Below are 15,585 nucleotides of genomic sequence, written 5' to 3' on the forward strand. Positions count from 1 at the left end.
TCCCTAAACCCAAGCCCTTAGTGGAAACAAAAATATTCACCCTTAATTTTATTAATGCTAGATTTGGGTTTCTGAAACATACCTTTCTTGCCAGGATGGTGACATAATTCTGTCATCAACATTCAAAAACCGGTAAGAAAATGTCGACATCCATGCAAATAAATCCGTTAAGAAAAATATTTTTGGTAAGGGAATAAATTCACCCAGGTCACACGCCCCCCACATTTAAGACAAAATTTATTTTGATTTTCAAAATGATTAGGAAATAAATCAAAAGAAATTTTTCCAAAAAGGAAAGTCTTGGTTGACCAAAGTCCATGGCGCGAGCACGAGCTCGATCCCTAAGCCCAAGCCCTTAGTGGAAACAAAAATATTCACCCTTAATTTTATTAATGCTAGATTTGGGTTTCTGAAACATACCTTTCTTGCCAGGATGTCGACATAATTCTGTCATCAACATTCAAAAACCGGTAAGAAAATGTCGACATCCATGCAAATAAATCGGTTAAGAAAAATGTTTTTGGTAAGAGAATGAATTCACCCAGGTCACACGCCCCCCATATTTAACACATAATTTATTTTTATTTTCAAAATGATTAGGAAATAAATCAAAAGAAATTTTTTCAAAAAGGAAAGTCTTGGTTGACCAAAGTCCATGGCGCAAGCACGATCTCAATCCCTAAGCCCAAGCCCTTAGTGGAAACAAAAATATTCACCCTTAATTTTATTAATGCTAGATTTGGGTTTCTGAAACATACCTTTCTTGCCAGGATGTCGACATAATTCTGTCATCAACATTCAAAAACCGGTAAGAAAATGTCGACATCCATGCAAATAAATCCGTTAAGAAAAATGTTTTTGGTAAGTGAATAAATTCACCCAGGTGACACGCGCCCCATATTTATGACAGAATTTATTTTGATTCAAAATGATTAAGAAATAAATCAAAAGAAATTTTTCCAAAAAGGAAAGTCTTGGTTAACCAAAGTCCATGGCGCAAGCACGAGCTCGATCCCTAAGCCCAAGCACTTAGTGGAAACAAAAATATTCACCCTTAATTTTATTAATGCTAGATTTGGGTTTCTGAAACATACCTTTCTTGCCACGATGTCGACATAATTCTGTCATCAACAATCAAAAACCGGTAAGAAAATGTCGACATCCATGTAAATAAATCCGTTAAGAAAAATGGTTCTGGTACGAGAATAAATTCACCCAGGTCACACGCCCCCCATATTTAAGACAAATTTTATTTTGATTTTCAAAATGATTAGGAAATAAATCAAAAAAAAAAATCCAAAAAGGAAAGTCTTGGTTGACCAAAGTCCATGGCGCGAGCACGAGCTCGATCCATAAGCCCAAGCCCTTAGTGGAAACAAAAAAATTCACCCTTAATTTTATTAATGCTAGATTTGGGTTTCTGAAACATACCTTTCTTGCCAGGATGTCGACATAATTCTGTCATCAACATTCAAAAACCGGTAAGAAAATGTCGACATCCATGCAAATAAATTCGTTAAGAAAAATGTTTTTGGTAAGAGCATAAATTCACCCAGGTCGCACGCCCCCCATATTTAAGACATATTTTATTTTGATTTTCAAAATGATTAGGAAATAAATCAAAAGAAATTTTCCAAAAAGGAAAGTCTTGGTTGACCAAAGTCCATGGCGCGAGCACGAGCTCGATCCCTAAACCCAAGCCCTTAGTGGAAACAAAAATATTCACCCTTAATTTTATTAATGCTAGATTTGGGTTTCTGAAACATACCTTTCTTGCCAGGATGTTGACATAATTCTGTCATCAACATTCAAAAACCGGTAAGAAAATGTCGACATCCATGCAAATAAATCCGTTAAGAAAAATATTTTTGGTAAGGGAATAAATTCACCCAGGTCACACGCCCCCCATATTTAAGACATAATTTATTTTGATTTTCAAAATGATTAGGAAATAAATCAAAAGAAATTTTTCCAAAAAGGAAAGTCTTGGTTAACCAAAGTCCATGGCGCAAGCACGAGCTCGATCGCTAATCTCAAGCCCTTAGTGGAAACAAAAATATTCACCCTTAATTTTATTAATGCAAGATTTGGGTTTCTGAAACATACCTTTCTTGCCAGGATGTCGACATAATTCTGTCATCAACATTCAAAAACCGGTAAGAAAATGTCGACATCCATGCAAATAAATCCGTTAAGAAAAATGTTTTTGGTAAGAGAATAAATTCACCCAGGTCACACGCCCCCCATATTTAACACAGAATTTATTTTGATTTTCAAAATGATTAGGAAATAAATCAAAAGAAATTTTTCTAAAAAGGAAAGTCTTGGTTGACCAAAGTCCATGGCGCAAGCACGAACTCGATCACTAAGACCAAGCCCTTAGTGGAAACAAAAATATTCACCCTTGATTTTATTAATTCTGGATTTGGGTTTCTGAAAAATACCTTTCTTGCCAGGATGTCGACATAATTCTGTCATCAACATTCAAAAACCGGTAAGAAAATGTCGACATCCATGCAAATAAATCCGTTAAGAAAAATGTTTTTGGTAAGAGAATAAATTCACCCAGGTCACACGCCCCCCATATTTAAGACAGGATTTATTTTGATTTTCAAAATGATTAGGAAATAAATCAAAAGAAATTTTTCCAAAAAGGAAAGTCTTGGTTGACCAAAGTCCATGGCGCGAGCACGAGCTCGATCCCTAAACCCAAGCCCTTAGTGGAAACAAAAATATTCACCCTTAATTTTATTAATGCTAGATTTGGGTTTCTGAATCATACCTTTCTTGCCAGGATGTCGTCATAATTCTGTCATCAACATTCAAAAACCGGTAAGAAAATGTCGACATCCATGCAAATAAATCCGTTAAGAAAAATGTTTCTGGTAAGAGAATAAATTCATCCAGGTCACACGCCCCCCATATTTAAGACAGAATTTATTTTGATTTTAAAAATGATTAGGAAATAAATCAAAAGAAATTTTTCCAAAAAGGAAAGTCTTGGTTGACCAAAGTCCATGGCGCAAGCACGAGCTCGATCCCTAAGCCCAAGCCCTTAGTGGAAACAAAAATATTCACCCTTAATTTCAATAATGCTAGATTTGGGTTTCTGAAACATACCTTTCTTGCCAGGATGTCGACATAATTCTGTCATCAACATTCAAAAACCGGTAAGAAAATGTCGACATCCATGCAAATAAATCCGTTAAGAAATATGTTTTTGGTAAGAGAATAAATTCACCCAGGTCACACGCCCCCCATATTTTAAGACAGAATTTATTTTGATTTTCAAAATGATTATGAAATAAATCAAAAAAAAAATTCCAAAAAGGAAAGTCTTGGTTGACCAAAGTCCATGGCGCAAGCACGAGCTCGATCCCAAATCCCAAGCCCTTAGTGGAAAAAACAATATTCACCCTTAATTTTATTAATGCTAGATTTGGGTTTCTGAAACATACCTTTCTTGCCAGGATGTCGACATAATTCTGTCATCAACATTCAAAAACCGGTAAGAAAATGTCGACATCCATGCAAATAAATCCGTTAACAAAAATGTTTTTGGTAAGAGAATAAATTCACCCAGGTCACACGCCCCCCATATTTGAGACAGAAATTATTTTGATTTTCAAAATGATTAGGAAATAAATCAAAAGAAATTTTTCCAAAAAGGAAAGTCTTGGTTGACCAAAGTCCGTGGCGCGAGCACGAGCTCGATCCCTAAGCCCAAGCCCTTAGTGGAAACAAAAATATTCACCGTTAATTTTATTAATGCTAGATTTGGGTTTCTGAAACATACCTTTCTTGCCAGGATGTCGACATAATTCTGTCATCAACATTCAAAAACCGGTAAGAAAATGTCGACATACATGCAAATAAATCCGTTAAGAAAAATGTTTTTGGTAAGAGAATAAATTCACCCAGGTCACACGCCCCCCATATTTAAGACAGAATTTATTTTGATTTTCAAAATGATTAGGAAATAATCAAAAGAAATTTTTCCAAAAAGGAAAGTCTTGGTTGACCAAAGTCCGTGGCGCGAGCACGAGCTCTGTCATCAACATTCAAAAACCGGTAAGAAAATGTCGACGTCCATGCAAATAAATCCGTTGAGAAAAATTTGTTCGGTAAGAGAATAAATTCACCCAGGTCACACGCCCCCCATATTTAAGACATAATTTATTTTGTTTTTCAAAATGATTAGGAAATAAATCAAAAGAAATTTTTTCAAAAAGGAAAGTCTTGGTTGACCAAAGTCCATGGCGCAAGCACGAGCTCGATCCCTAAGCCCAAGCCCTTAGTGGAAACAAAAATATTCACCCTTAATTTTATTAATGCTAGATTTAGGTTTCTGAAACATACCTTTCTTGCCAGGATGTCGACATAATTCTGTAATCAACATTCAAAAACCGGTAAGAAAATGTCGACATCCATGCAAATAAATCCGTTAAGAAAAATGTTTTTGATAAGAGAATAAATTCATACAGGTCACACGCCCTCCATATTTAAGACAGAATTTATTTTGATTTTCAAGATGATTAGGAAATAAATCAAAAGAAATTTTTCCAAAAAGGAAAGTCTTGGTTGACCAAAGTCCGTGGCGCGAGCACGAGCTCGATCCCTAAGCCCAAGCCCTTAGTGGAAACAAAAATATTCACCCTTAATTTTATTAATGCTAGATTTGGGTTTCTGAAACATACCTTTCTTGCCAGGATGTCGACATAATTCTGTCATCAACATTCAAAAACCGGTAAGAAAATGTCGACATAGATGCAAATTAATCCGTTAAGAAAAATGTTTTTGGTAAGAGAATAAATTCACCCAGGTCACACACACCCCATATTTAAGACAGAATTTATTTTGATTTTCAAAATGATTAGGAAATAATCAAAAGAAATTTTTCCAAAAAGGAAAGTTTTGGTTGACCAAAGTCCGTGGCGCGAGCACGAGCTCGATCCCTAAGCCCAAGCCCTTAGTGGAAACAAAAATATTCACCCTTAATTTTATTAATGCTAGATTTGGGTTTCTGAAACATACCTTTCTTGCCAGGATGTCGACATAATTCTGTCATCAATAACATTCAAAAACCGGTAAGAAAATGTTGACATACATGCAAATAAATCCGTTAAGAAAAATGTTTTTGGTAAGAGAATAAATTCACCCAGGTCACACGCCCCCCATATTTAAGACAAAATTTATTTTTATTTTCAAAATGATTAGGAAATAAATCAAAAGAAATTTTTCCAAAAAGGAAAGTCTTGGTTGACCAAAGTCCATGGCGCGAGCACGAGCTCGATCCCTAAGCCCAAGCCCTTAGTGGAAACAAAGATATTCACCCTTAATTTTATTAATGCTAGATTTGGGTTTCTGAAACATACCTTTCTTGCCAGGATGTCGACATAATTCTGTCATCAACATCCAAAATTCGGTAAGAAAATGTCGACATACATGCAAATAAATCCGTTAAGAAAAATGTTTTTGGTAAGAGATTAAATTCACCCAGGTCACACGCCCCCCATATTTAAGACAGAATTTATTTTGATTTTAAAAATGATTAGGAAATAAATCAAAAGAAATTTTTCCAAAAAGGAAAGTCTTGGTTGACCAAAGTCCGTGGCGCGAGCACGAGCTCGATCCCTAAGCCCAAGCCCTTAGTGGAAACAAAAATATTCACCCTTAATTTTATTAATGCTAGATTTGGGTTTCCGAAACATACCTTTCTTGCCAGGATGTCGACATAATTCTGTCATCAACATTCAAAAACAGGTAAGAAAATGTCGACATAGATGCAAATTAATCCGTTAAGAAAAATGTTTTTGGTAAGAGAATAAATTCACCCAGGTCACACGCCCCCCATATTTAAGACAGAATTTATTTTGATTTTCAAAATGATTAGGAAATAAATCAAAATAAATTTTTCCAAAAAGGAAAGTCTTGGTTGACCAAAGTCCGTGGCGCGAGCACGAGCTCGATCCCTAAGCCCAAGTCCTTAGTGGAAACAAAAATATTCACCGTTAATTTTATTAATGCTAGATTTGGGTTTCTGAAACATACCTTTCCTGCCAGGATGTCGACATAATTCTGTCATCAACATTCAAAAACCGGTAAGAAAATGTCGACATACATGCAAATAAATCCGTTAAGAAAAATGTTTTTGGTAAGAGAATAAATTCACCCAGGTCACACGCCCCCCATATTTAAGACAGAATTTATTTTGATTTTAAAAATGATTAGGAAATTAATCAAAAGAAATTTTTCCAAAAAGGAAAGTCTTGGTTGACCAAAGTCCGTGGCGCGAGCACGAGCTCGATCCCTAAGCCCAAGCCCTTAGTGGAAACAAAAATATTCACCCTTAATTTTATTAATGCTAGATTTGGGTTTCTGAAACATACCTTTCTTGCCAGGATGTCGACATAATTCTGTCATCAACATTCAAAAACCGGTAAGAAAATGTCGACATAGATGCAAATTAATCCGTTAAGAAAAATGTTTTTGGTAAGAGAATAAATTCACCCAGGTCACACGCCCCCCATATTTAAGACAGAATTTATTTTGATTTTCAAAATGATTAGGAAATAAATCAAAAGAAATTTTTCCATAAAGGAAAGTCTTGGTTGACCAAAGTCCGTGGCGCGAGCACGAGCTCGATCCCTAAGCCCAAGCCCTTAGTGGAAACAAAAATATTCACCGTTAATTTTATTAATGCTAGATTTGGGTTTCTGAAACATTCCTTTCTTGCCAGGATGTCGACATAATTCAGTCATCAACATTCAAAAACCGGTAAGATAATGTCGACATCCATGCAAATAAATCCGTTAAGAAAAATGTTTTTGGTAAGAGAATAAATTCATCCAGGTCACACGCCCCCCATATTTAAGACAAAATTTATTTTGATTTTCAAGATGATTAGGAAATAAATCAAAAGAAATTTTTCCATAAAGGAAAGTCTTGGTTGACCAAAGTCCGTGGCGCGAGCACGAGCTCGATCCCTAAGCCCAAGCCCTTAGTGGAAACAAAAATATTCACCGTTAATTTTATTAATGCTATATTTGGGTTTCTGAAACATACCTTTCTTGCCAGGATGTCGACATAATTCTGTCATCAACATTCAAAAACCGGTAAGAAAATGTCGACATCCATGCAAATAAATCCGTTGAGAAAAATGTTTTTGGTAAGAGAATAAATTCACCCAGGTCACACGCCCCCGATATTTAAGACAGAATTTATTTTGGTTTTCAAAATGATTAGGAAATAAATCAAAAGAAATTTTTTCAAAAAGGAAAGCCTTGGTTGACCAAAGTCCATGGCGCAAGCACGAGCTCGATCCCTAAGCCCAAGTCCTTAGTGGAAACAAAAATATTCACCCTTAATTTTATTGATGATAGATTTGGGTTTCTGAAACATACCTTTCTTGCCAGGATGTCGACATAATTCTGTCATCAACATCCAAAAACCGGTAAGAAAATGTCGACATCCATGCAAATAAATCCGTTAAGAAAAATGTTTTTGGTAAGAGAATAAATTCACCCAGGTCACACGCCCCCCATATTGAAGACATAATTTATTTTGATTTTCAAAATGATTAGGAAATAAATCAAAAGAAATTTTTCCAAAAAGAAAAGTCTTGGTTGACCAAAATCCGTGGCGCGAGCACGAGCTCGATCCCTAAGCCCAAGCCCTTAGTGGAAACAAAAATATTTCGCCCCACCCGTTCCATCCACATTGTTTTACTAACTATCCATAAAGGAATAGCTATATAGTGGAACTCTTCTTTAGTTATGCCCAATGTGAGACTAAAGGACCTATTTTATTCACAAATGAGTAAGAGCTTTTAGAGACCCAAAGGTCCTAAATTCCGTTTCCACCAAGACCATAAAATCAAAACATTAAAAATTCATTTTCACCAACAGTATTTATATCTTGTATTTTTAATCAGCTGATCAGTCCCCTCCTGCCTTGTTTTATGAATGCACTAAACAAGTATTACACACAAAATACCTTTTGGAGAGTTGCTTCTTTCGTGGGGAGCTCTTCATGTTGCAGTCCAATAAAATACAATTGTAGTTTCTTGGCAGCTTCCATGAAATCTCTTGCATGTCTCTCCACGTCAACTATAAGGAGACAAAGTAACCATCAGTTTTGAATACAAGAACTTCACTACTTACAATGCTGCATCACGAAAGGATATGAAAAAAATACTGGATTTTCACGTCACATGAGACATGATAGCGTGCAGCCAGCAAAAGGCTCCTAATGATCCGTGCGGCTACGATGTGGTTGTGCCACATACTTCATATTTATATGTCGACACATTTTATAAAATAGAAAAAAATTTCAAAATTATTTTATTATCCAACTGTTTGTCTTTATTTTGTTGTTAACTTCCTATTTTTTTTCAAAAGTAAAAAGAATTTGGTAGGGCAGGTTTTTTTGTCATATAGGTGTCAAAATATAAAAATGGGCCACATACAAAAATGTATGTGGCCCCCGATCACATCTTAAACGGAGGGCCTAACGGTTACCTCCATGATCCAAGTAGAGAGTGCTTCTTCCAACCATAAAATATCTCACAGGTACCACAACAGTGATAAAATTGGCAGACAGGACAGTAAAAAGAAGTAGTATTTATTTGTAATCATCTGAACCAAACTGCTTGTTTGATAAGCATCTGGATGACTTTTTATGAGTTGGCAGCCAATTTTACATGATTTATAGGGGATACCATATATAGAGAGGGAAGATATCAATCCATATAACAAAACAATCCTGACCACTAGGTTTGGTATCCCCTTTATAAATCTTGCAATTTTGGATCCCATTTTGGTGATTGGAACTTTTCCCATGTGATAGTGTTTGAGCTTGTCTGATTGCAACTGAGAATATGTAGGCCATGAGTAAACAAATCCCTACATTCCAGTTAAAGAGACGAAGTTGGAATTTTAGAATCACCTTTGTACTATAAAATTTAGATGAGATGCATTTGGTTCAGTCTGGAAAAGAAAAATGATTCTACCATTCGCTTATCATAGACCATCGAACTAAAAAGAATATCACAGCAGAAACACAGAACTCAGCTCAATGCCCACCAATTAGAATAGTTGGAATGTTCAACCAAAGTTGAGAAAACAATGGAAAAGAGACTCGACACTGTGCATCAAGCTTGTACATTTTGTCTATATGATTCATTTTCCCAGATCCTAGTTCTAACGATCCTACAAATCAAGACTGATGGGTGCACTAATTGGGACTTCTTGCCTGTTGGTCACCACAGCTAGAGTTGCTTATTAGACCGGAAAAAACAGAATTTTGAACAAATTGAATCTCCCATCATATTATCTTGTTTTTTTCTTCCATTACAATAGATGGCTAAACCTGACACATCTAAATCACTACAAGTGTGACTAACAATAGTTCATTTCAAGATTAGATTACTTACTTTGGTGAGAAGGATGAGGAGAACGGTCTATTGCTTGCAGCTCTCTCGCAGGCAAGCATGGAAGCAAGGCAGCTTCTAACGACTCTACACAAGCAATCATATCTTCACCTTCCTACGATGATTGCAGTTGCTGATCAGTTTGCTGTCTCTGGGCCATATCGTAAATTGCAAAAGTTTGTTTCTGTAGATTACTGAGAATGGATGAACCCAAATCCTGCACTACAGATGCAAGTAAATTTAAGAACCTAGTTTTGATAATTCCACTAAAACAAAATAATTTAAAAAAAGTTTATAGGACCCCTCGGTCTGAACCAAAATAAGAAATCCATCTCAAATACATCCCCAACTATGCAGTCGAGAAAGATAATATGCAACTAATGGTTTCAAACACCCAAGGCGAATTTTCGATTGAGGAATTTTATCAAACAAGTAAGGACCATGTTCAGTTTACGAATTGCGAAGTTACTGATGTATTGTTACGGTTACTACTTTTGTTAATTAGGATTAGTGGTGATAATGATTATTGTAAACGTGTTATTGTGGCTAATTAATAGGAATTTGAATTAGTATTTGAATTAGCAGTTGCCATAGTTTAGGTTAGTGGGTAGTTTTTATCTTGAAGGGAAGTTACGCAGGTTGTAACTATATTTTGTAAACTCTTTTTAAGGAGTCATGTTTTAATGAAATGGATATCTGGTGAAAATGAATTATGATTAGAGTTTTTCTCTAGTTTGGAGTCTGACTACGTTCGAAATATCGTTGGGAGACCGGTTTTCCTCGAATTAAACCATTAATGGACGGTGGGTTCGTCTATATGCAAACCCTTTATCATTTCTTTTGTTCGTTATTCAAGTTACGATATGAAGAAGATATTAAAAGGATCGTAACAATTGGTATCAGAGCCAGGTCAATCGCTACGCCATCATTTCAAGAAGATCATCCTAGAAGTGGTTTCTATCCTTTTATGTTTTTAATTTTTAGCTTCCAGAATCTTAGTTGTATTAGGATTTGTTTAGATTTTTTTTTAACCATTAATGGAAGGTGGGTTCGTCTATAAACCCTTTATCATTTCTTTTGTTTGATGTTCAAGTTACGATATGAAGAAGCTATTAAGCGGATCGTAATATTTGGTATGGCGCTTATGAAGAAGATATTAAGAGGATCGTAACAATTGGTATGCAGCGCTAGGTCAATCGCTGCGCCATCATTTCAAGAAGATCATAGAGAAGTGGTTTCTATTCTTTTATGTTTTTAATTTTTAGCTTCCAGAATCTTAATTGTATTAGGATTTGTTTAGATTTTTTAGGGTTTGATTTTATTTAATATTAAAAAAATAATAGTAAAAAAAATGATTTTACTTATCTGGAGAATATTGTTAACTTGTCCAAATATATTTACCTAGATTTTTATTTGGGTAAAAGATATTCTTAATATTTATTTCTTGATTTTGATATTTTATTTGAGTAAAATGAATTAAAAAAAGAAAATGTTTGATCTTCTGGTTCAATCGTGGAAAGGAGAAGAAGAGGTTATAAAGGGTTTTGAAGGTTTTAAACAAGCTTTTCAAGATTCTCTTATTATTATGATGTTTAAACTCAAGAACTGTGGAAAGAAGTTGAAGAGGTTATACAAGATTTTGAAGCTAGCTTTTCAAGATTTTCTTATTATTTGGTGAAATCATGGTGATGAATTATGAAGAGCAGTAAAGCATAACCTTGAGGACAAGGTTATTTTTCTAAGGGTGGTGGGATGTTACGGTTACTACTTTTGTTAATTAGGATTAGTGGTGATAATGATTATTGTAAACATGTTATTGTGGCTAATTAATAGGAATTTGAATTAGTATTTCAATTAGAAGTTGCCATAGTTTAGGTTAGTGGGTAGATTTTATCTTGAAGGGAAGTTACGTGGGTTGTAACTATATTTTGTAAACTCTACTAGGTATCACCGGGGCTTACGTCCCGGCTCAACCTCTGATTATTGTCACGTGACACGTAGTCTTTGCTACTTAGTTTTTAACTCATTATATGTTGATATACCTATAAAGTATGCCTACCATAAAATTTTTAAAAGTTTTCTTACTCTAAAAATAGGAAAATACTCATTTGAGCTTCCAAATAAAATGAAAACCATACAAAAATGCATAATCTAAGTTAATTAACTTTTGGTAAATTGTCTTGCATATGTTATCATCAACAATACAATTACTTGTTAGATGATCTCATTCTTGAAATTTCGTACATCTTGTTATTGATAATTGGTTTCTGGACCACTCTTGACACTTGGCATATCATAAACATCAAGATCCCGTCATCCATGTATTTGTTTTAAGCATTGTACAATTCTTGCATTAATATTTGACACATCGTAAGTATAATTGGATGTGTAACAATCATCAACATGTGATAATAATAGGAACAATATTCACATTAAATGTTGCAATTAAATATTCATGGCAGACTGGGTTGGAAGGAACAACATATGTGTGCTATCTGTCTTAAGTCACTAAATCTTGGTAGATCTCGAACATATGCTCGGGTACACCAATGAAAATTGAGGGGTAAATGTAAGGTTTATCTCCGTCTTTAGAATTCAACCCATAAGTTTTTAAGAAATTTATATTATTGTAACAATATTCTTGCAGCATATCCTGATTTTTTGTGAGATAACGTGTGCGGTTTTTTAATTGGTGATGCCTAAGCATCCACCAAATATTTGAAAAAGTTTTTAAGGATAAGATAATACTTATCTAGCCGCTAAAATCGCGTAAACTATGAAATAATTTTAGAATTATAATATGTTTTCATGTGTCTGGATCAGATTGTTTCATATCAAGTTTCCACCTTAACTCGTCGTCCGGAATGAGAAAAACATAATGCAAGGGTGACACTCGGAGATACGGGAAAATCCTTAATTTGTCTTCAACTAAAGTATACTATCCATAATTCTAGGTGTCTCATAACCATCCCTGGGAAGTATAAATACAACTTCTTCGGCTTTTAGCAAATTGTAGCGCCTTTTATTCGTAGATTCTTCATAGTGGGTGATGACTTTCACATTTTTCTCGATGGGAATGATATTACTCGGGTCGTGCGTGCGTATAAAATGCATTATTATGTTATAAGAGAGTGATTTTGATTTTTCCAACAATATCTTTATCCAGTTGCGGATTTTGTTTCGCATGAACACATAGAGCTTGATTAGGATCATGTATAAATGCATCTTTTCCGTCGTCGGGCTCTAACGCTAAACTCATGTGTCGAAGTTCTTCACATATTGAAATTCACTTAGGAATCTTGTTATATCTGCAACCAAGGTAGTTAAACACATTCGAGGCATTGTAATCTCGGGTTTGGTCATTCATCCCTATCATATAGATCTCCCCGGTCCTGGGAGGTTCGAGCAATAGAAGAAGTATTACTTTCCTTTGCGGCAACATCTTCCAAATGTTGGTTTCTTTTTGGATTTATTGGACAACCTATTATCCATTATCAAGTTGTTTTTTAAAATAAATAAATTATATTCATAAAAAATCATTCACTAATACTCCCTCCATTTCAAAATAATAGGCAGGAATTTACACACAAACCTTCCTATTATTATGAAACAGAGGTTGTAATATAAATAAAAATGCAGGAAGAAACAACGCAGGAGGAAACTAAAATATTCAGACATGCTCCAATGATTTTTTCCCAACATCCTCCAAGGATAGCGGGAAATGTATCTCTGCACATAGTACATATAACTTCACCGATGTTCTTTTATGATCGCGACAACCATGAATTTTCGATGAACCACTTGAACACAAAGTCTATAACGCATCAAAATTTCGTCCTATATAATTTTCTTCACTTGCCTCAGAAGTTTAGCATATGTATCCTATTTCTCAAATCCCAAACAATGGTTTCAACTTTTTTTTTTTTTTGGAATCTTGAATGTATAATGCACGGAACAACCACCCACCAAAATTAGGATACAGGAATATCAATGTCGCATACAACATTTAAAAAAAAATTCTTTCGCTTGAAATTATAGAAGAAACAACACTAAGTAATATGTATTTTGCGCGACAAATTGCGAATCATATGTTGCATACAAAAGTTTAGCCACCTCTTGCACTTCCTTTTAGAGAAGAAAAAATTATTATTATGTGCTTGTAAGAAACCAATTACTGCATTATACACTAAAAACTGAGCAAAGTTCAACATCCTAATATCTTCATTGATTTCAGAATCTCATACCGAAAATTGCAGCAACTGATACTCCAAAATGTACCTATAGTCAAAAACATCACTCCAACTTGATATTGGTTTTGGCATATGATAGAAATCATCAAGAAACTTGCCAGGTTCATGTATCTTTTATCAAGAGGATATAATCCATAATCAAGTACTTGTCCATTAGTTGGCTCATGAATTTTGTACCTCATACGTAGATTAAAGTGTAAGTCATCACATATGTTTAATCCAAACTTTGACCATGGGGCCTTTATTGAGTTGGATCACGGTCGCAAAGAGTGAACTTGAATAGTTTTCTCAGTTGAATTCCAGTTTTCATCATTGCTGCTTCCTAGAGACACTAAAACGTTTCATCGTCTTCTAAAATTCCAAGGGAAATGCACAATGCTTCGAAAGCAGAGTGAAGTTTCATTATGGCACCATCCTTAACTGTTTTCAGAAAGTCAAATGAATATGCACCTTCCAACTGAATATAGTATACGACACATCGGCATTATGGCTGACAAAGTATATCCTTGTAAGCGCAAAATCTCTTCGTCTTATTTTCCATTTTTTCTTTGTCCATACAAAGTGGTGCCGAAATTCTTGATAAGGATATCCTTTGAAGTGGGGTTAATATTAACAGCCCGTTCGTCTGGAAGAACTGAAAACCTAAGAATTCAATTATGAGGTAATCCAATTCTTGGAATTCGATTCCAAGGAATGCAATTCAAATCCTAAAAATTCATGTTAGGTTGAGGTAAATCAATTATCTTTGTTTTTACCCCGGGATCCTATTCTATTTCACTATTTGACCAATGCAATAGAATTCTACTATTTTGAAGGGAATTTGATTCCTAGGAATCAAAATTATTAATTACAAAAAGTTCATTTGCACCGTTCGGTTCAAGAATTGGGTGCATTCCCTAGGAATTGGATTCTTCGTAATCCAATTCCTTGAAACGAACATGTTGTAATAGTACACCATCAATATTGACTTATAGTCTTCTGCAACTTTGCTAACTATGTCCATTGACTTATGACATCGTACGCAATTCTTTGTTTTCCACCGAAGATGGATGGTCAAAAGAACAACGTTATGGTCTTCTTGGTGTGGCGAATGGCCTTCCAAAAGCCACGGAACCTGTGGTGGTACATTATATCTTGCATCAATATATTATTGTGCCTCGTCATATTCACTGAATTCTAACGTTACACGCGCCGAGAATTTTCTAACCTTTGTAGATATACTTGTGTGCATTTGGCAACCCTTATCCCCCACCTATTTCAATATTAATGTAGCCATTAAATTTCTAGACAAATATGGGTGGTACAGAACAATATTTGTATTTCTTGTTATGTATTCCCTCCGTTCCAATTTAGATGATTTTTTTGGAGTTTTCACGTAGATTAAGAAATGGAGAGAGATATGAAGATTTTCCATCCATAACCTTAAGAAAATTCTTCGAACATTAATTGTTATTAGTGCATTTAAAAATAAACTTATAGTTCCAAGATAAAAAGTAAGGGTGTTATTGGTAGTTTTGTGGAAAAATATGAAAACTTTCAAGTATTATGGAACAAAAAAACAACCCTAAAACATCATCTAAAATGGAACGGAGCGAGTAGTAGTTTTTTTTTTATTGTACCAAAATTGGAAATATGTGAGTAATTTAGACACGAGATCAGAACTAATAGCAGAACTGACCCATGAATTAGAATATTAGATGATGTTGAAATGTGTGAGAAAGTCGGCGATAAAAGGAAAAGATTGGATTTGATGAATTCTAATGGCTTCTCTGTGGAAAATGGAGGAATATGGAGCAAATCCTAGGTGAGTCAAAAGTACCAATGTGAAACATTAGTGTTCAACAAAACAAATTTTTTAATCTTCTAAAGACAGTGACGTGATGAATTTTGATCTTTACAAGTGCT

The 15,585-nt window shown here is 34.8% G+C and overlaps 1 pseudogene; it reads right to left on the reverse strand.

The window, feature by feature from the left end:
* Window positions 1-9,783, reverse strand: part of LOC113286344 — an 82,056-nt pseudogene extending 72,273 nt beyond the window's left edge.
* Window positions 9,784-15,585: the final 5,802 nt, after the last annotated feature.

The sequence above is a fragment of the Papaver somniferum genome, chromosome 6, assembly GCF_003573695.1.
Source record: "Papaver somniferum cultivar HN1 chromosome 6, ASM357369v1, whole genome shotgun sequence".
NCBI classification, from domain to species: Eukaryota; Viridiplantae; Streptophyta; class Magnoliopsida; order Ranunculales; family Papaveraceae; genus Papaver; species Papaver somniferum.